This window comes from Littorina saxatilis, linkage group LG14 (genome assembly GCF_037325665.1).
Source record: "Littorina saxatilis isolate snail1 linkage group LG14, US_GU_Lsax_2.0, whole genome shotgun sequence".
Taxonomy (NCBI): Eukaryota; Metazoa; Mollusca; class Gastropoda; order Littorinimorpha; family Littorinidae; genus Littorina; species Littorina saxatilis.
The window spans coordinates 15,025,874-15,048,373 of record NC_090258.1 but is presented as its reverse complement, the minus strand read 5'-3'; the positions used below and the strand labels follow the sequence as shown (position 1 = coordinate 15,048,373).

Sequence of the window (22,500 nt, the reverse complement as noted above, 5' to 3'; positions counted from 1 at the left end):
CACACGTCATGGTCATCGGCGCTCCTGCGAATCACCACGGACCTCCTGAACGCAACAGATAGCGGTCTCGTCTCTGCCCTTGTGCTGCTGGACCTTTCCGCGGCCTTCGACACGATCGACCATCAGCTACTCGTCGATCGCCTCAGTTCCACGTTCGGCATTCACGACACCGCCCTCTCTTGGTTCCGGAACTACCTCCAGAACCGCTCTCAGACTGTCACCACTGATTCGTTCTCTTCTCAGCCTGTCCCTGTCCGCTTCGGCGTCCCACAAGGGTCTGTCCTCGGCCCTGTCCTTTTCACCCTGTACACCCAACCCCTCTCCCTGGTCATCGAACGCCACGGCTTGAACTACAACTCCTTTGCTGATGACACGCAGCTCCAGAACAGCGCCAAGCCGGAGGACGTTGACCATCTCCTGGGATCCATCTCCAGTTGTTTCACTGACATCAAGAACTGGATGACTGAGAACAAGTTGAAGCTGAACAGTGAGAAGACGGAGGCCCTTCTCGTTGGAACACGACAGAAGATTGCTTCCCTCACTGTGACCGACCTCCTGCTGGATGACGCGACTGTTCCATTCTCCCCTGCTGTCAAGAGCCTTGGCGTCTTTCTCGACTCCACTCTCTCCATGCAGACACACATCTCCTTCACCATCAAGACCGGCTTTTTCCACCTACGACGCATCGCCTCCATCCGTCGCTACCTCACCCACGACGCCTGTGTCAAGCTGGTTGTCTCCCTCATCTTCAGTCGTCTGGACTACTGCAACTCCCTTCTGGCTGGCCTCCCCGCCTCATCCATTCATGGCCTACAACGAGTCCAGAACGCTGCTGCCAGGCTGACGTTGAGGAAGACGAAGCGAGACCACATCACCCCCCTACTTCGCTCCTTGCACTGGCTCCCTGTCAACACCCGAATCTCCTACAAACTGTCCACTCTGGTCTACAAGTGTCTCGACTCTGCTCCCGAGTACCTTCAATCCTCCCTGGACCTGTACACCCAGCCCTCCGACCGTCCCCTTCGTTCTGCTGCTGACCCACTCCGCCTTCACATCCCTCCATCGAAACTCGCATCTGCTGTTCAGCGTGCATTTCCCTCCGCGGGCCCCTGCGTCTGGAACTCCCTGCCGCTTGAGCTTCGCCAGAGCCCCTCTCTTGACGCGTTCAAGAGTAGGTTGAAGACTCAGTTCTTCCCGTAGCTGGCTGCGACTTTCATGCTCGACGTGATGTGTTGTGCCCCAAGACATTCTTGTGCTGTGCTCTGTGAGAGGTGTTTTCTTTGTGCTTAATATTATTTTGCTTAGACCTAGCTATTGATGTGTATATTGTTGTTAAACAGTTGTTTGTTGTATGTTTATCAGGGTTTGCTAGTGTGTGATAGGGTTCGTGTCCGTCTGTAGATGTTAGTTTCTTTGTTAGTCCTGTGTTGACAACTCTTCGACAAGCGCTTAGAACTGTACCCACGGAATACGCGCTATATAAGCTTCATATTGATTGATTGATTGATCTAGCACACCAGCCATGAGTCAGCCATCAATGTGACATCAGCCACGTAGATACTTTGCGGGCATTCTGGCTGGTGTGTAGATTCAAGTATTTTAATGGGACAGCTACTGCTTCTCGTTTGCACGTTTCGGTTCACCATCTCATATTTTTTCAAGGCTTTTACGAAGGATAAGACATTCCTTCCACTTTGACAAATACCACGGTTTGGCTGCTTCTAGTGAAAGTGGAAATCAACCACCTAAGTGACAACCCTTTTTACACCCCCGGTATAGGGGTGTGTATAGGTTTCGGTCGATGTGTTTGTTTGTTTGTTTGTTTGTTTGTTTGTTTGTTTGTTTGTTTGTGTGTTTGTGTTCGCAAGTAGATCTCAAGAATGAACGGACCGATCGTCACTAAACTTGGTGAACAGGTTCTATACATTCCTGAGACGGTCCTTACAAAAATTGGGACCAGTCAAACACCCGGTTAGGGAGTTATAAGGACTTATAGACGGACACCCCCGTTGGTCAAAGGGAAATAACCATTCTCACTGCCACCAACTGAGAAGGTTATTTCCCTTTGACGGGGGTGTTTTTCCTATCGGAGGAATTTCTTGTTTTCTCTGATTTTAAATGCAATTGCTCCAAGATTACACATAAGTAAAGCAAGTCGAGTATAGCGAACTTAACATAAATGCAACATGATACTTGTATCACCATGCATCCATCGCCATTCGGTTTGTTCCATTCATAGTTTGTTGGAGGAAATGCAAGCCCCTTTAACATTTCAATGTAATATACCTTGAGAAGACCTTGCGCATACGGCTAAGTAAATAACTGTAGTTTACATAACATGCAAATTAGATGTAGCCTAGTTTGTCTTTTTCACTTTTTGGTTGAGCTCGTTGACAGAAAATGTAGCCCCTTTTAAGACGATTGTTTTACTGAAATTTGCCCTGAGATGACCCTACGCTACTAGCTATACACATCGTCTTTAACTTACATAACATTAAAAAACATACTAACAGATGAAGACTTCATCATCATCCATCATTTTTTCCTGATGAAGCTTTCATAAGCGAAAAATCGCACTGTATTGTGTTGTACTTGTATCAGTGAGTACATAATTCTTTTGTTTTTTAACAACATTTTTCGGTTTGTTCACTTCACATTTAAAAGAGAAAGTTCAGACACTTTAAGACAACCATTTAAATGTAATTTAACTTAAGAAGAGCTTGCACAACTGGCTTTATAAGTACAACTCGACTATAGCTTACCTAACACATAAAAGTACAGATGTAACCTACACTTTTCTTCACTTTACAGTTTGTTGAGGAGAACTAAGTTGATGTATTTTGACATAAGAAGGCCCTTCGCAAATGAATACATTGGAACAAATCGACTGCACCTTACCTAACATAAAAATCATGCAACGAGATGTACCCTATACCTACAGCAGCATCCATTTGAATTATCACTTATCGTTGTTTTTTCACTTCACCGTTTTATGAGGAGAAATGTAAACCCCTTTTTTTATGCAATTATTAATGCGAAGACCCAACTCAACAGGATATACATACGAACAAATCGACTTGATAGCTTACCTAACACGCAAAAAACATAGCCAGCATCATCACTCATCCGAAACACTCACCGCTCTGTTCGCGTCACACTCCAATGATTATTCACACTCCAATGATTTTTGGCCGTGTATGCAGTCAGCCGGGCCGTGTGCACACGTCTGTGTCTTTGATTATTACTGACTAGTGTCTGACTGTGGCACACATGCAATGATTCAACATCCGCTAATGACAATCAAATCCTGGGCGACCGTGGAGCCATCTTGCCTCATTCAAAACACACGTTGCACTTAAAGATTTGGACGACAGGCACATGTATAGGTCATAGTGTTGATATAGCACATGTATAGGTCATATTGTTGATATAGCACATGTATAGGTCATATTGTTGATAGAGCTAGTATAGCTTCAGGGTGGGTACTCGGTTGTTTTTAAACGAATCGTATTCGTTTTGTTACAACGCCTTGGAAATCATATCATTATACAACAAAGGACCGCGCAACAAGTTAAACATACATGTATTTGTTTTTAGAGACAACCTATAGTTAAGTGAAGTCGCGGACTATGTTTTGAAGTCATAATATTCCAACCAAAATAAAATGCCATCTGTATGGAAATCAAAATCAATGTTACAAATCAAATCCGTCTTTAAAGTCTGTGTTAAATGATTCGCGCTCGTGTAATGAACCCGGATATTATGGGTACATTTACGAGCACGGACGGGATTGATTTTGTTTATGCTAATTAGTTTCCGCTTGCTGACTCAATTCACGCTTGGACTAACAGTGTTTTGATGAAAACTTGTCCATCGATAATTTTGAGATGGCGGCAAGAACTGTTTAGTCAAAGTGCACGGATATTGTCTGGCGTCGGCCGTTGTCGAAACGCCGACGGTTGTTTTATATCGCGGAAAACTTGTTTCTTCTTTCTTTCTTTCTTTCTTTCTTTCTTTATTTATTTGGTGTTTAACGTCGTTTTCAACCGTTCAATGTTATATCGCGACGGCTTGTTTCTTCATTTCGGCTGATTTGTTGAAGGTTTCACTATATACGATGTTCGGAAATAACTCTGTCGGGCTTGCACGGGTTGTGAAAAAGTGAATACTCCTGCTTTTACTGAGTCAAACATTTAAGCGTTACATTATCGGTAAGTCACTAGCGGAGTGTGTGTCTGAAACACGTGTACACGAGCGTGTGTTAAAAGGTTGCGCCTGACTAAAAGCAAGGGTATTCACTCCTAATCACAACCAATACAAACCGGACAGAGTTACTTTTGGAAATTCGTTTATTGGGTGAAAGTTGACCCCAAGGTCTGTCACCATTTTCGAAAATATGCCGAACCGGTCTCGCAATTTTGACAAATCTGCGAAAGAAAATGTACATTCTAGCAGCATCCTTAAAGTATTAACTTTTCTCCAAAATCTAGTTTGAACTTTGCAACTAATTGCATTTTTCTTTTGTTCTATATGTCTTTTTCTGTTCAACAAGCCTGGTCAGAAGGTTATAATAATTATTTTAATAACATTTACAGCACCAATAGCAAAAACATTAGAAAAGACCATTGAATAGGTTCTCTTGTGTAAAACAGAAAAAGTCACTGCAGTAGTATTGACTTTTGCATGAAATAAAGACTGCATCAATTGGTGTAATTACAATAGTCTGTTGCTGGAATTGGCTACATGGTGTCAGAAGATGGAGTTAAGTTCGGAAGAGTCTTTGTGTCCTTTTTTTTTAAACTCATAATTTAGATACAGTGCGTTAGTTTAATTAGTACGTGAATTCATTTCTTCATTTATTTTTTACATTTAATGTTTTTGTTTGTTTGTTTAAATTGTCTTTAATTATTTGTGTATGTGTGTGTGTGTGTGTGTGTGTGTGTGTGTGTGTGTGTGTGTGTAGGGGGGGGGGGGGTTGGGTTGGGGGAGGTGTGTGTGGTTGGTTGAGACAAAAAGTTCAACAAGTGGACAGCTCAGTGTCTACTGAACTTCCCGAGTTAACGATCATGCATACGCTTTAGCCAAGCCAAACATTTACATAGACGTCTGGGTGTGACGTCTGCCAGCTGTTACGCTGATTTGTGTATGGCGGCACGCTTGTACCGTAAGCGAGAATAACACACCACTCCTTATTTGTGAAAAGACACACGTATCTGCCGATCAACATATGAGCGCCAAGGTATAAAATAATGTCTAGACTATTTGGACATTTTCCGCCTTTTTTTGTACTTACCTAGAAAATGTCCAGTCTCCCCCCCCCCCCCCCCCCCCACGCTTTTACGATTTTTGTAGCGTGTCAAAGTGACGTGTTTGCCTGCGATCACGACTCATGGTGGCAATGACCCTGAGCTCCCATGTGCTATTTTTAGAGCACACTTTTGCTGTTGCTTTTGCTTTTTGTTGGCCTTTGTGTTTGTTTGTTCGTATTCCTGGTGAAATTGAAAATTTTTGATGAAAATGGAAATTTTCATCAGCAGTTTACTCAAAAGATGTCCTGTATTCATTGCTATTTTAGAGAGAAAAGGCCGCCATGTGGAGCGGACACCACATGTTGACAGTGTCCGCTTGGTGGGGTGACTTTTTTTGTTCTCGAAAACATAGGAACTCATTGTTGACAGTGTCCGCTTGGTGGGATGACTAATTTGTGACCCTCCACCACGAAATGAGTCGCATGTCACCTCGCGCTGTTCTGCGCTAGGCTTAATATAAGTCCGGGGAGTGTCTGGCTTACAGTTTGAGGGTCACCTTAGTCACAGGCTTACAACTCGAATCAGTTTTCACTCTTTTCTAAAACGGTCTTTACCACTGGATAGAGCATAACAAACTCTTTAGGAAAATGTACAAATATGAAAATCATGCAAAGGTGACATGCGACTCATTCCGTGGTGGAGGGTCACATTTGTTCTCGAAAACATAAGAACTCATTGTTGACAGAGATATGCTATCGGCGTGTTAACACATCGTCCCCCTTCCAAGGTACAAAATTCACTCTTCCATAGCGCATACAACTACCGGTGTCACGAACTGAAAACTCTGCCGAACAATCCCTCTCAATGCTGTCAATGCGCATGCGCCAATCTCGAACTTAAAAAATGCGACCCTTTGACGGAACGAACCAAGGGTTAGGATTAGGGTTAGGGTTGGGGTTAGGATTAGGATTAGGGTTAGGGTTAGGGTAAGAGTTAGCGTTAGGGTTAGGTGGTTCACGACCTGATTAATCTCCCGCATGTTAGGGCGTGCGCATTGACCGCATTGAGAGGGATTGTTCAGGCAGAGTTTTCAGTTGGTGACACCGGCAGAGTTATTTACGAAAAATGTACAGTGGAGGAGGTCAAGGGAACACGCCACAGTCTCGCCTGCTGTTGCTAATGATTTTATCGTCGTTTTCAATCTGTTGTAAAATACGAACAAGATAAGGTACGTCATATAAAGGAAGAAGAAGAAGAAAAAAAGATGTTTAATATTAATTTTGACAATTTTGACCTTTTCATATATTGTGTGATACGGGACAGGGGTGAAATGATTCGTGATCGCAGGGAAATGTGTATTTTTGACACGCTACAAAAATCGTAAAAGTGCATATTTTTCAACCAGGTAAAGACAGTCGTGTAGGAAATTCAACCTTCTAAATGATAAATCAATCGGATTTATTCGCCGAAGCGTTATATAATTAAAATATAAACCATAAAAAAGTTCAGCAAGTCTGCCGAAATAATGAAAAAGTGTTAAGATATTTGAAATATATTCCGGTGCAAACGACATCCCAGTGTTATGACCTTGGCAAGCTATCCATATTTGGACACTGGTCAGATCTTGTCATACGTAATATTGCCTTTATCATTGTGATAAGTGCAATTCAATGACCGCCCCAGTCATTTTTTTTACAAACTGGTCCAACATAATCCTCACGGAGCCTGCTTCTCCCCGTAACCAGTCACTCATTGATTGTGAACTGAGTTGTTGATTGTCGGGAGTGCGTACGATGTTTGATATACTTTGTTTGTCCATATATCTATTTTGACACTATCAAAAAACAAGAAAGGTAAGTTGTTGGAACGTTTGTTTTTGACAAAACAATACGTTACAGTCACAGATATTTCGACCCAGCGTTCTTTTAAACTTTTTAATTTTTGAACGTTATCAGTCTCTTTGGTTTTGGATTTATTTTGAAAGTAGTTCAGGCACACTTTTCCATGTATTCTAAACGTTGTGTGGAAAGTATTTAATCTTATTCCATTTGTCTAATGTTATTTGTGGTGACATATCAAACAAGGCAGTATAGTCAATTATTCGTACTTGCAAGGCATACAATTATCATCGAAAACACAAAGAAGTAGCGTTGGCGGAATGTCACTTACTCCGTCGAGTATGTTCTAACAAGAGCAGGGAAATACCGTACATTTCTGGTTAAAGTAATCACTCCAATATTCACTTTTGGTGCTAGTGAGCCGCCGTAGTTACGATCCATAACAGGTTTTTATCTAAACTGGCCCCTCCTTCCGTCATTGACAAATCAATGGAAAGCGGGTGTGGTCAATACAAATCTCAATCACATTAATGGATCGGGCGCGTAGAGAGACAAGTGAAGACTGTACGGTCTACTCCGCACAAGTGAGTAGCGGTAGGGCCCACTTCCTAAAACAAGAAATTCCCAAATAATCTTTATTTACCATTGTATGTCCAACAGTTAGTTAGTTAGTTAGTTGTTGCTTTTGGGGTCCAGCGGACCATATAGGCCAAATCAGGACCCCATGTCCAACAGTACCAAAGAAAATAGCAACACATCTTCATCTTCGGCGGAAATTTATTTCAGAGTCAACTTTGTGTGCAGACTCTCTTCGGTGTCCGAACCCTCCCCCCGTGTACACTACATTGGGTGTGCACGTTAAAGATCCCACGATTGACAAAAGGGTCTTTCCTGGCAAAAATTGCTTAGGCACAGTTAATAATTGTCTACCTATACCCGTGTGACTTGGAATAATAGGCCGTGAAAGGTAAATATGCGCCGAAATGGCTGCAATCTACTGGCCGTATAAAATTTCATCTCACACGGCATCACTGCAGAGCGCCTAGAACTGTACCCACGGAATATGCGCGATATAAGCCTCATTGATTGATTGAAATCAGGACCCCATGTCCAACAGTACCAAAGAAAATAGGAACACATCTTCAATATGTGCCATTCACTAGCGTATAAGCACAAATTTGAAATACAGGAGGCCAGGGTAGAAGGTCTCCCCCATCTTCGCCCCCCCCCCCCCCGCCCCCAACGAATAAAAGTTGAATAAATAATTTAATGAAGTTGCGGTACTAGATTTACGCATTTCTACTTAATGATCACATCATATTCTCTGACGACAGGCTTGTCTTAGTTGAACCTCCCTCTTCCCACGCCTCTGTGAAATACACCGATATAGCATTACTCCTACAGTACAGATGCAGAATATTTACACAGGTGTAGTTCATGCGTGAAAAATAACACATGTGGCTTATTGTTTAAACAAGATGTCTTACTTCAAGCGTACGTGTAGGATTAGTGTTTTTGATTGGACTGTTACAAAAGAAACATGACTCATTTTAAAGGCTGACATAGTCCTATTTAATTAGTTTAATTACTTCCAGGGCTTTTCCCATCGTTGCGGGGATGTATAAATTAAGCTTCCTGCAAAGTTTTAGGTTTGAAGTCCTTACCAATTACAAGAAATAATTAATTCTTTATTGCATTGTTTAGCAACAGTTCTCCAGGACTTGGCCTATTTTTAGACCGTTTACGTCACTTCGTGACGTTTCGTAAACCAAAGATGGCGTTTGAGACTGTTCTGTTTACATTCGACACTATCAACACCACTTTGCAATACTGAAATAATTTTTTCTGTGTTCGAAAGCTACAGCCAATCGTTATTATATCCCCTTAGGTACAGTTTTATAACATTATTGGCACATGTAAACAATATGAATTAATTGATGAACGCTACGAGTATGGCAGCCTTTAACGATTGGACTTTTAAGAAAATGTAGATAATAAAACAGGTTTGAAATTGGACATTTTCATCAGCAGTTTACTCAAGAGATGACATTGTCCTGCATTCAAAAGACTCTTCGTGAAAGTCCTTAAAACGTCCTATACACACACCAACAAAAAAAAGAAGTTTTTGTACTGGCCGGGAAAAAATGGCAAGATACTCATCTAAATGATAAACAACACCATTGTCTTATTGAGTAAGACAATTCCACACAGAAACACACGTAAACCTTCATGTAACATACTTATAGCTAATAAAGAAACACGTTTTACACTTACACTCTTCATCTTTGCCAGGGGCATATAGGAGAAACATTTTCGCTTCCTCTTCTCACATAATTATGTTTTTATATTTTTATTTATAACCAACCGGCCGAAGCACGTGACACCACGTGACATTTATTAGCACTTGGTCTGTCCTCAGGAACGCGTCATTAAAATGTTTGACTTTGCAAGGAAGATTTGCATTTGGCTGCGTTTGAAACTAAGGTGTTCATGTAATAAGTCGACGCACGTTTTTCAGTAGAGGGCACACAACAAATCTGGATATAAAGCGCGTGAGAAGGATTTAGATTTGCAGATTTGCACGGTTTTCAAACAGACGAAACTTTCCTTCATTGACAGCACTATAGGGCAGCTCGCTATACCCAGCGCGAAAGCAGCCCGAATTGCCATGAAAAGTACAGTTTGTTACATTTTACACCGCGTGTGTCCAATCAGAGGCTTCTGTCAACAGTGTCCAAAGTAACAAACATGGCCACCTAAAATACCTCATCCTCATCCTTACATGCATAGATATCTCCTTCAAAGGTACACATTAGAAGTTTTATGGGAGGGGAATGAAATAATGATGGTAGACAATGACATATTTGTCACATAAAGCTAATAAAACACCTGTAAGATACTTTCGTCCCGGTTCAAACCGTGTAGTAAACCGCTACAGGTCTTTTTTTGCTGAAAGAATTTCTTAGATTGAAACCGATTTCAGGGGAAAATTTGTTCGGCGGCTTCATGATGGCTTACAAAAAAGGTTTACGCGAAAGAAAAAGAGCCTTTAGTTGTTCTTTTTTTAATTTTTTATCCCATGTTCCTCAATTCAATAAGTCTCCCGAAAATGAATAATGAATTTGAGTTATTTTATTGGCAGCTCGGCTCATACATATATATATAATAGTTATGACCTATGTACATGTGTATTTAATGATGAAACATAGGCCTAAATTACAAGCTCGTGATTCATATCAGTTACTAAACAAGAAGAAGAAGAACAACAAGAACAACAACAACAAGAACAACCAACCAACTAACCAACCAACGATCACAAAAACAAACAAAACTAAAACAACCAAACAACCAACTTATAAACTAACATACAACATACCAACTGCTCGCACACACACATACACACACACACACACACACACACACACACACACACACACACACACACACACACACACACACACAACACACACACACACACACACACGCAGCTTGCTCATCAAACGGAGCATATTAATCAGCCAACCCAGACAATACTTGATTAATTACTGAACACACACATGAAAGGTGGAAGACAGTACAAAGTCATTGATGTAATAATCTAGCCTTAAAGACAACACCAGTAACATAAAAAGTCTATAGACATGGTACGTATCAGAAATCGTCGATTTTGGACTAGGTGGCCGAGTGGTAACGCACTTGCGCTCGGAAGCGAGAGGTTGCGAGTTCGACCCTGGGTCAGGGCGTTAGCAATTTTCTCCCCCCTTTCCTAACCTAGGTGGTGGGTTCAAGTGCTAGTCTTTCGGATGAGACGAAAAACCGAGGTCCCTTCGTGTACACTACATTGGGGTGTGCACGTTAAAGATCCCACGATTGACAAAAGGGTCTTTCCTGGCAAAATTCTATAGGCATAGATAAAAAATGTCCACCAAAATACCCGTGTGACTTGGAATAATAGGCCGTGAAAAGTAGGATATGCGCCGAAATGGCTGCGATCTGCTGGCCGATGTGAATGCGTGATGTATTGTGTAAAAAAAAAAAATTCCATCTCACACGGCATAAACAAATCCCTGCGCCTTGAATATGTGCGCGATATAAATTGCATAATTTTTTTTTTAATTAAAAATCCCTGCGCTTAGAACTGTACCCACGGAATACGCGCGATATAAGCCTCATATTGATTGATTGATTGATTGAAATGTTGAAGGATGAAAGAAAATATATTGTGAGTGGACGGATTCATGTTATTCATTAAAAGCCCCACAATGATGTGCTTGGCAAAAAAAAAAAAAAAAAAAAGAAATCGTCGATGAGTGTCATACTAAATCAGCCAGAACAATGCCCGGAGAAGGCCTTGAGAAATCGTTCATGTCACTGTGCCCCCTTCCACCCGTCTTCAAAAAAGATTCTTTCCCCCTGAATACCCCCTACCCCCTCCCCCCTCCCCCCTCCCCCCGCCCCCCTCCGTCCCTTCATCTTTCCTGGCCTCTCTACTCCTCAAACCCTCTCAATACCCAACATGTGTATTTATTTATTTTTTTAAAACTTTTTTACTTATTATTTTAGTTATTTATTTACTGATTCATCTATCTATTTATTTACTGATTTAGTTATTTACATATCTTTTGTAATTTTTTTTAATTACATCACTATCTATTTATTCATCTCATATTTTTCTGTTTATTTATTCATTTACCTAATTATTCACTTATTTACTTATTTATTCATCTTACCTTCGATCCTCCAATCAGCAGCGGCCGATAGCACGTCAGTTTCTAACAGACGCAGATCAACCTCTTCAAGTTTACTCCACGAACTTTTGTCTCAACCCTCGTAGTTCGGCTGTTTCTGATGTAGTGGCTGAGTGCGCGTGTATCAGCAACTAAACTGGAGATTCTGTCAGCATACAAAGGCAATGTGACAGCGCATGTAAAAAGGGGCACAATGCCAACGGAATTTTTCTTTTTACGAAATGAGTATTTGATATTATGAACCAGAGCAAATAGTGCTTACTATCAGGAACAAAAGTCATTGTATCTTTCTTACGTTAGATAATTATAATTATAATTAATATAGTTAGATAATTATATGAAGCTTCTGAATGTCCAGGGTCTTAGCATCCAGGTTTTTGGCAATTCAAAAAAACACACAAAAACAAAAACAACAACTATGGGATTCACAGAAACTGTGAACCGGATTAAAAGAGGTTTTAGCAAAACAACCTGTCCAGTTATTGTAATTCCGCAAAACCGTGTGGCCTGTGGCAAAATTTGGCCTTAATAGTCCAAAAGCTCAAAATGTAAAAATCACTAAGTGTTCCTCTTCCGACGGGTTTTATTTAACATACAATTATCAAAGTCTGCTGGGCGATTGCGACTTATGTCCTTTTTTCCCAAACGTTGTCACGCGTCAGCCTTTAGCTCGTGCAAATCCAGCCGGCGACTTCTGAATATTGATCCTTGTTATGGGATCGAACTTGTTGCTATCCACGCCTTATTGGTCCTCTTATTATTCTGCATCTGTCCCCAGGTTCGTTGGATGCCCAAGCAGAAAGAACACATTGAAAAGCAACGTGAAACGTGCAACTTGATATATATGCAAAACAGTGCAATCAACACTGCAGTGATATTTGAATATATCAATCAATCAATCAATCAATGAGTCTTATATCGCGCATATTCCGTGGGTACAGTTCTAGGCGCTCTGCAGTGATGCCGTGTGAGATGAAATTTTATACGGCCAGTAGATTGCAGCCATTTCGGCGCATATTTACCTTTCACGGCCTATTATTCCAAGTCACACGGGTATAGGTAGACAATTATTAACTGTGCCTAAGCAATTTTGCCAGGAAAGACCCTTTTGTCAATCGTGGGATCTTTAACGTGCACACCCAATGTAGTGAACACGGGGGGAGGTTCGGACACCGAAGAGAGTCTGCACACAAAGTTGACTCTGTGAAATAAATTTCCGCCGAACCTGGGATCGAACTCACGCTGACAGCGGCCAACTGAATACAAATCCAGCGCGCTACCAACTGAGCTATATCCTACGTTTGAGCATGTGCGACAGTATCTATGTTGTCTTCGCGGTTGTTGGTTTTTCGTGTCCCTTCGATCTATTTAGCAGGCCCGATTCAATTTTTTTTCCTTTCTCAGTTTATGTGATGGTCTCGGTGATTGAAACTTATGACATTTTTAGAAGAAAAATGGCTATACTTCCGGCAGCGTATCTCCTTAAATCTGTTACTAAGATCCTTTTTTACCTGCAATTAGTCCTACTAAGCAAGCACAAAATAAAAATATAAAAATAAATGTTTTCCCTTTCTTATGCCAGCCCTAAGAGAGGCACAATAAGATTCAACGTAAAATCTCTGCAACTCTTAAAATAAAATAACCAAAGGACGTAAGCTCTCAAAATAAATACGACAATCGACTTTCATCATCTACTGGGGCCCGGTAGCTCAGTTGGTAGAGCACTGGACTTGTGATTGGAAGGTCGCAGGTTCGAATTCGGTTAACTTTATGTGCAGACCCATAGACAGAAGCCATGTCCCGCCCCCGTGTCACCACAATGGCACGTAAAAGACCTCGGTCATTCTGCCATAAGTGCAGAAACACGTATACACTTGTATATCTCGTCAAAGGCCGTGAGGGCGTAACACTCGAATCATATAACCCATATCATGTCCTTAAGAGGCGAAACATTTAGCCTGTAGGACATAAAGCATTCTTTCTTATCATCTACTCTTAACTTTTTGCGCCTGTGAGTGAAACAACAACAAAACAAGTCGCGTAAGGCGAAAATACAATATTTAGTCAAGTAGCTGTCGAACTCACAGAATGAAACTGAACGCAATGCCATTTTTCAGCAAGACCGTATACTCGTAGCATCGTCAGTCCACCGCTCATGGCAAAGGCAGTGAAATTGACAAGAAGAGCGGGGTAGTAGTTGCGCTAAGAAGGATAGCACGCTTTTTTGTACCTCTCTTTGTTTTAACTTTCTGAGCGTGTTTTTAATCCAAACATATCATATCTATATGTTTTTGGAATCAGGAACCGACAAGGAATAAGATGAAAGTGTTTTTAAATTGATTTCGACAATTTAATTTTGATAATAATTTTTATATATTTAATTTTCAGAGCTTGTTTTTAATCCGAATATAACATATTTATATGTTTTTGGAATCAGCAAATGATGGAGAATAAGATAAACGTAAATTTGGATCGTTTTATAAATTTTTATTTTTTTTTTACAATTTTCCGATTTTTAATGACCAAAGTCATTAATTAATTTTTAAGCCACCAAGCTGAAATGCAATACCGAAGTCCGGGCTTTGTCGAAGATTACTTGACCAAAATTTCAACCAATTTGGTTGAAAAATGAGGGCGTGACAGTGCCGCCTCAACTTTCACGAAAAGCCGGATATGACGTCATGAAAGACATTTATCAAAAAAATGAAAAAAACGTATGGGGATTTCATACCCAGGAACTCTCATGTCAAATTTCATAAAGATCGGTCCAGTAGTTTAGTCTGAATCGCTCTACACACACACACAGACAGACAGACAGACAGACAGACACACGCACATACACCACGACCCTCGTTTCGATTCCCCCTCGATGTTAAAATATTTAGTCAAAACTTGACTAAATATAAAAAAGCACAAAGAAGTGCACGCACAGGAAGCAACACTAGAAGGAGTGGAAGAAATAGGTTAAAACGGTGGGGGGGGGGGGAGGGGAAGAAGGAGTTGGGGACAATGGCAATACCTGTCACCTGTGCACTGAAATGCACTTGAGCCAATCACCCATACTGAATACATTTGTGAATTGTTTTTGAACGTCTTATTTTATGCATGAGGCTGCGATTTTCGGATCGATGTGAGTACTTCTTTGTGTATATATATCTCAGTGCATTAAAGCCCTGCATGAAGAGTGCGATTTTAACTTAATTATATTACAGAGAGAGCGAGGGACTGAAAGAGAGAGAGAGAGGTTGTGTGTGCTTGCGTTCGATTGTGCGTGTGTGTGTATTTTGTCTCCTACACGCAATGCGAAAAACATACGGACAGACACGAAATGCCGGATTATTCACATCCCCTTGGAAGATGCAAAGTTTAGCTTTAAGAAGATGGGAGGGGGGGGGGGGGATAGAGGTTTATTGTTTTTAGTGTTATCACTCTTTACAATTTGGATAACTCTCGAAACCAATAGACGATTTTCGAATATAAAAATATAAACAGTTCTTTTTTTTCTTTTTTTGTGCGCTTGTTTAACACTACAGACGGACTAAACAAATCCAAATCCAAATTAAAAGAAAATCTATTCAAATTAAAAATTAAATAAAAAATAACCCCCACGACAAAAACATAAGAAAACAAGTCGCGTAAGGCGAAATTACTACATTTGGTCAAGCTGTGGAACTCACAGAATGAAAGTGAACGCACTGCATTTTTTTCAAAATGACCGTTGTCCGACACTCGTGCAAAACGCAGTAAAACTGACGAGACTGTTTAGTGCGGTAGTGGTTTCGCTGTGCTGCATAGCACGGTTTTCTGTACCTCTCTTCGTTTTAACTTTCTGAGCGTGTTTTTAATCCAAACATATCATATCTATATGTTTTTGGAATCAGGAACCGACAAGGAATAAGATGAAATTGTTTTTAAATCGATTTCGGAAATTTGATTTTAATCATAATTTTTATATTTTTAATTTTCAGAGCTTGTTTTTAATCTAAATATAACATATTTATATGTTTTTGGAATCAGAAAATGATGAAAAATAAGATAAACGTAAATTTGGATCGCTTTATAAAAAAAATGTATTACAATTTTTAGATTTTTAATGACCAAAGTCATCAATTAATTTTTAAGCCACCAGGCTGAAATGCAATACCGAAGTCCGGCCTTTGTCGAAGATTGCTTGGCCAAAATTTCAATCAATTTGATTGAAAAATGAGGGTGTGACAGTGCCGCCTCAACTTTTACAAAAAGCCGGATATGACGTCATCAAAGACATTTATCGAAAACAAGAAAAAAATGTCCGGGGATATCATACCCAGGAACTCTTATGTAAAATTTCATAAAGATCGGTCCAGTAGTTTACTCTGAATCGCTCTGCACACACACACGTACACACAGACACACATACACCATGCGCGACCCTCGTCTCGATTCAAAACTTGACTAAATGTAAAAAAGAGAGGAGAAAAAAAGAAGTTTAAACAAACACCATAATGTAAGGTACTGGGTTTGAACCACAAGGCCTCAAGCCCTGCCATAAGCGGACAGTAGCTCACGTGCTGAAATTGAACCGTTTTCTCAAAGGGGCCGAACAGTGAGAAAGTGTGTTCAGTTAATCGATCATTGCCAGCGAAATCCAAAATGGGGTTGACATGGTTGAGATCAGGCCTGAAGAGAAATTCCTTTTCATGTCAGCGATGGCGGGGATGTAGCTCAGTCGGTAGCGCGCTGGATTTGTATCCAGTTGGCCGCTGTCAGCGTGAGTTCGTCCCCACGTTCGGCGAGAGATTTATTTCTCAGAGTCAACTTTGTGTGCAGACTCTCCTCGGTGTCCGAACACCCCCGTGTGTACACGCAAGCACAAGACCAAGCGCGCACGAAAAAGATCCTGTAATCCATGTCAGAGTTCGGTGGGTTATAGAAACACGAAAATACCCAGCATGCTTTCTCCGAAAACGGCGTATGGCTGCCTAAATGGCGGGGTAAAAAACGGTCATACACGTAAAATTCCACTCGTGCAAAAAACACGAGTGTACGTGGGAGTTTCAGCCCACGAACGCAGAAGAAGAAGAAGAAGAAGAAGAGATGTCAGCGATTTTCCCAGGCTTTTACATGGGATCTTCTTCTTCTTCTTCGTTCATGGGCTGAAACTCCCACGTTCACTCATGTTTCTGCGCGAGTGGGATTTTACGTGTAGGACCGTTTTTACCCCACCATTCAGGCAGACATACGCCGCTTTCGGGGATGATAACAGTCTATGAACTCATTCCAACTAGCAACAGTATTAACTTCCCATCATAACTAATTACAATACGCACCGCGCGCGTTATTTGATGAGAGATCAAAGAGAAATCGCGTTACTGTTAACTACTCCCTACACGCATCGTGTTAATGATAAATATTCAAATACGTATTGTCTTACCGATATTGAAGTTCAAACGAACTGCGTTACTGATTGCAAATCAAATGCGCATAATGTTACCAATAACTTATAACACACGCATCGTGCTACTAGTAACTAATCAATTCTGTGTGGTGTTACCCATAGCTAATCAAACACGTTCCCGGTTACGGATAACCAGGCAAATACGCATCATTTTACTCGTAACGAAACAAATACTCTAAAAATTCGTCTCCCTGTGGGTTATTGTGCATTTTGTTGCACAACCAAAATGATGACAAAAACGATGTTTGGTGGCTTGTCGTCAGACCAGCATTTTGTTGTTGGTCCTCGGGGAGCATATCGCCTTTTGTCTCATATTTATCAACCGCGGCCTTCGGCCTTGGTCGATAAAGATGAAACAAAAGACGATATGGTCCCCTTGGACCAACAAAAAAGCTGGTCTGTCAACAAGCCACCAAACATCTTATAATATACGTATAATGTTACTGATCAAAAAAGATCATTTGGAATTCGCGCAAGGATTGCATTTCTTGTTTGTCTGTGACTTCTGGGTTGTAAAAATATTTCTCACGTCAGATTTGGCTTAACAACCTCACGAAGCAATACATACAAACAAGTAGATAATTACATTAATATTCCAGTTTTATGGCTTTTAAAATGTTATGCCACCAATGGAGCGTCTGCCATTCTGTCTCTCTCTGTGTCTCTCTGTCTCTCTCTGTCTCTGTCTCTCTCTCTCTATCTCTCTCTGTCTGTCTGTCTCTCTCTGTCTCTCTCTCTCACTCTCTCTGTGTCTCACTCTCTCTATCTCTCTCTCTCACTCTCTCTCTGTCTCACTATCTCTCTCACTCTCTCTGTCTCACTCTCTCTCTCACTCACTCTCTCTGTGTCTCATTCTCTATATCTCTCTCTCACTCTCTGTCTCACTCACTCTCTCTCACTCTCTCTCTCTCTTACTCTCTCTCTGTCTCACTCTCTCTCTGTCTCACTCTCACTCTCTCTCTCTCTCTCACTCTCTCTCTATCTCTCTCTGTCTCTCTCTCACTCTCTCTCTGTCTCACTCTATCTCTCTCTCACTCTCTCTGTCTCACTCTCTCTCTCTCTCTCTGTCTCTCTCTCTATTTATATATCTATCTATCTATCTGCCTGCATACCTGCCTACCCAATTCCTACCTACCTACCTGCCTACCTACGTACCTACGTACCTACCTACCTACCTACCTACTTACCTACCTACCTACCTACCTACCTGTTATCTGTTTGTCTGTGTGTGTGTGTGTGTGTGTGTGTGTGTGTGTGTGTGTGTGTGTGTGTGTGTGTGTGTGTCTGTCTGTCTGCCTGTCTATCCACCTATCTGGCGATCGATCAATGTATAGAATATCAATATAGGTGTTTGGGTGGGCAAAAAAACCTTTAATTTGCATACAGCCGAAACGGTTTTTTTGTTTTCCGCAATAACGAATCATCAGCGATCAATACATGGCGTTAAATACTGCGACGCTCATGAGGTGTTGCAAAGAATCCTATACGTACTCATCAATATTGACGACAATTATTTGACAGCTGCTGAACTTCAAACTGTCTATATTTGCATCGACCACTGTGAGTCACTCGACGTCTGAACAAACGAAGGGGTATCGAGTGAACCATATAGGGTGCAGTGTGTTGCGGAACGTGATTCTAACACCTGTCTGCCTATCAGCTAGCTCAGTCACCATACCTGACATGTGACATATTAGTGTTCCTCCTCCTCTAAAAAAAAAAAAAAAAAAAAATGCGTGTTGAATTAAAATATCCCTTAATTTCGCGAATTCGGTGGGTTATAAAAACACGAAAATATCCAGCATGCTTCACCCGAAATCGGCGTATGCTGCGTGCATTACGGTCCTAAAACGTAAAAATTCCACTCGTGCAAAAACATGAGGGAACGTGGAGGTTTCAGCCCATGAACGAAGAAGAAGAAGAAGATATCTCTCTTAAAAATAAAATGTATTGGCCACATTGTTTTGACGTAACCTGGAGAATTAATGACTGTGGGATAAAACACAAAACTATCTATGTCTGGCTGGTAAATATTCATCAAACTAGTGTTCCACCAATTCGTAAACTTTGAAAATTGCATTGAACAATTTCTCTGGCTGACAGATATACGAAGAAGCTTGACAGTATTCCGTCATCTAGTAAACTTTGAAAAGAATCAAATGAATATATATGTTTGGCTGATTAGTATACAGCGAAACCTCCCTCATAAGACCGTCCGATTAAGACCCCGACCCCGCCCTTTTTGAAAAAAATGACTTTTTCAGATTTTCTTTTCAGAAAATGTGTGAATTTACCATCTTTTTGAGATTCCCTCCATTTACAGGTTGGGTTTTCTCATTTTTCTGTTTTGCCTGTACGACGAATTAAACCCTGTATAGGGCTATCTTCATTCGAAAAGTTGGAAAAACTCGAAAAGAAAGAAGAACATGTCTAGCTGATCGATCCGACCAAGTTAAACTGGGGACCTTCACTTCAAAAACCTTGAAACATTCATTGACAAAATTATGCGTGTCTCGTATTGGCCCATCCCTTCGAAAACTTCGCAAAAAAAAGCGTATTTAGGGCGTCAAAGAGAGAGAATATTAAAAATAGAAGGAGTCTTAAAATGTGACCCTCCACCACGGAATGAGTCGCATGTCACCTTTGCATGATTTTCATATTTTTACATTTTTCTAAAGAGTTTTTTATGCTCTATCCAGTGGTGAAAACCATTTTAGAAAAGAGCGAAAACTTTTGAGTTATAAGCCTGTGACTAAGGTGACCCCCACACTGTTACCAGACACTCCCCGGACTTATATTATTAAGCCTCGCGCAGAACCGCGCGAGGTGACATGCGACTCATTTCGTGGTGGAGGGTCACAAATACACACATGGGACTTAAGATTGAGGTTATATCAAAATTAAAGAAATCTGAGAGTCAAGGCTGGCCATCAATAGTAACAATGTCGACGTCCACCACTTCGAAATCTTAAGTGAGCAAAACAAAGAGAAAATGAGAGACAGAGGCGGGGGGAGAAACATAGAGAGAAAAAGGATGGCAGTGTGAGATAGGGAGAGATAGATAGATAGAGAGATAAATAGATAGGTAGAGAGAGATAGATAGATAGAGAGATAAATAGATTGGTAGAGAGAGAGAGAGAGAGGGGAGAGAGAGAGAGAGAGAGGGGAGGAGAGACAGAGAGAGAGAGAGAGAGAGGGGGGGAGAGACAGAGAGAGTGAGAGAGAGAGTGAGACAGAGAGAGAGAGAGAGAGAGAGAGATAGATAGAGAGATAAATAGCTAGGTAGAGAAAGAGAGAGAGAGATAAATAGATAGGTAGGTAGAAAGAGAGATAGAGAGAGATAGATAGAGAGATAAATAGATAGGTAGAGAGAGAGAGAAAGAAAAAGAGAGAGAGATAGATAGATAGAGAGAGAGAGATAGATAGAGAGATAAATAGATAGGTAGAGAGAGAGAGAGATAGATAGAGAGATAAATAGATAGGTAGAGAGAGAGAGAGAGAGAAAGAGAGAGAGAGAAAGAGAGAGAGATAGATAGAGAGATAAATAGATAGGTACAGAGAGAGAGAGAGAGAGAGAGAGAGAGAGAGAGAGAGAGAGAAAAAAGGGAGAGAGGAAAAATATGAAAAACAAGGAAAGAGACCAGAAAAACCATGTAATAGAGACACAGAGACAATAAGGACAAGTATAGTCAGAAAAATAATAACAATACGAAGAAAACGAACTGTTAAACAATGCAAAAAAAGACCTAAAAAAAGAATACGACGCACAGGAATATTTCATTGGTAATGCAATTATTTTAGAGAAAAAAAAGAAAAAAAGGGTGGACATCTTTAAAAGGAAAAGAGCACATGATAATATATCCATATTCATTGTCCCACACAAAACCCACCTGCTTCTGCAGACAAAACAAAAATGTGGTGTATGTTTTGTACATGCAAATATACAAACAAACAGACGTTTCTGTAAACACCAAAACGTCATCCAAGCTTACAAATATTCAAAAAACAAACAAACAAACAAACAAACAAACGAACAAACACAAAGAAACCATTAAAAAAAACACACGTAAAAACGCACGTACTTAGATATTTTGAAGAAAAAAAAGCACACGTTTCCACACGACAAATACACCCACACTCAGTTTATAATTCATTAATTAAAAAATGTTCTTCCTAAAAAAACTAAAGAAAAACACCCACACACCCACACTAAATTAAAAGTTATCATAAAAAATAAATAACAGAAGAAAAACCCGCACGTTTGTACACTTAAAAATAATAAATAACAGAAGAAAAACCCGCACGTTTGTACACTTAAAAATAATAAATAACAGAAGAAAAACCCGCACGTTTGTACACTTAAAAATAAATTCACATTTAAAGTCAATCAAAGCAAAAGAGCCCATGGTTCTACACTAAAACGTGAGCCTACCTTCCCCGGCCAGAGACAGATGCTGTGTGGGCTCCTGCGAACAGATACGTCAATCCGAGATGCTCCTTGGATGTCTCGCCTTTTATTCCATCCTATTTTTGTATTGACCCTGTCGGCCATCTTGATTTGTTTGCATACGGGGAGTTTCGTATCTCAGGACTGGTCAGGATCGATACATTGCAGGAACCTTTTTAGGTTATCATCGCAACGGAAGAACAATGTATTTTGTTTTGTTGATTTGGTTGAATGTTATGTTGTTGTCGTTTATGTGGTTTTCGTCCCTTTGTTTGGGTGGACTTTATGTTTGTGTGTAATTCATGTGCAGGAGGAAGTCTATGTTTTTCAACATCATGGTTTAAAGTTAATATCCGGGTAAACTACAGTGTAAGAAATACCTTCTTTCGAGAATATCTTGGGGCCCTATTTTGTTTGCATCTTATACACACAAATATCCCTAAAACAACCTAAATATGTTATAATTTTATTTACAGGGTAGGTGTTTTATTTTGTTTTCGTTTGTTTGTTTGCTTGTTTTTACATTTAGTCAAGTTTTGACGAAATGTTTTAACGTAGAGGGGGGAATCGAGACGAGGGTGTGGTGTATGTGTGTGTGTGTGTCTGTGTGTGTGTGTAGAGCGATTCAGACTAAACTACTGGACCAATCTTTATGAAATTTGACATGAGAGTTCCTGGGAATGATATCCCCGGCCATTTTTTTCTTTTTTTCCGATAAATGTCTTTGATGACGTCATATACGGCTTTTTGTAAAAGTTGAGGCGGCACTGTCACACCCTCA

The 22,500-nt window shown here is 40.5% G+C and overlaps 1 protein-coding gene across 1 annotated transcript in view; it reads right to left on the bottom strand.

Moving 5' to 3' along the window:
- The window catches only part of LOC138947221 (EGF-like domain-containing protein 2), a gene marked incomplete in the record, with an annotated part of 50,134 nt that extends 28,374 nt beyond the window's left edge, over positions 1-21,760 (bottom strand). The window contains 2 exon segments of the mRNA XM_070318658.1: positions 11,818-11,980; positions 21,705-21,760.
- Between the last annotated feature and the right edge of the window lie 740 nt (positions 21,761-22,500).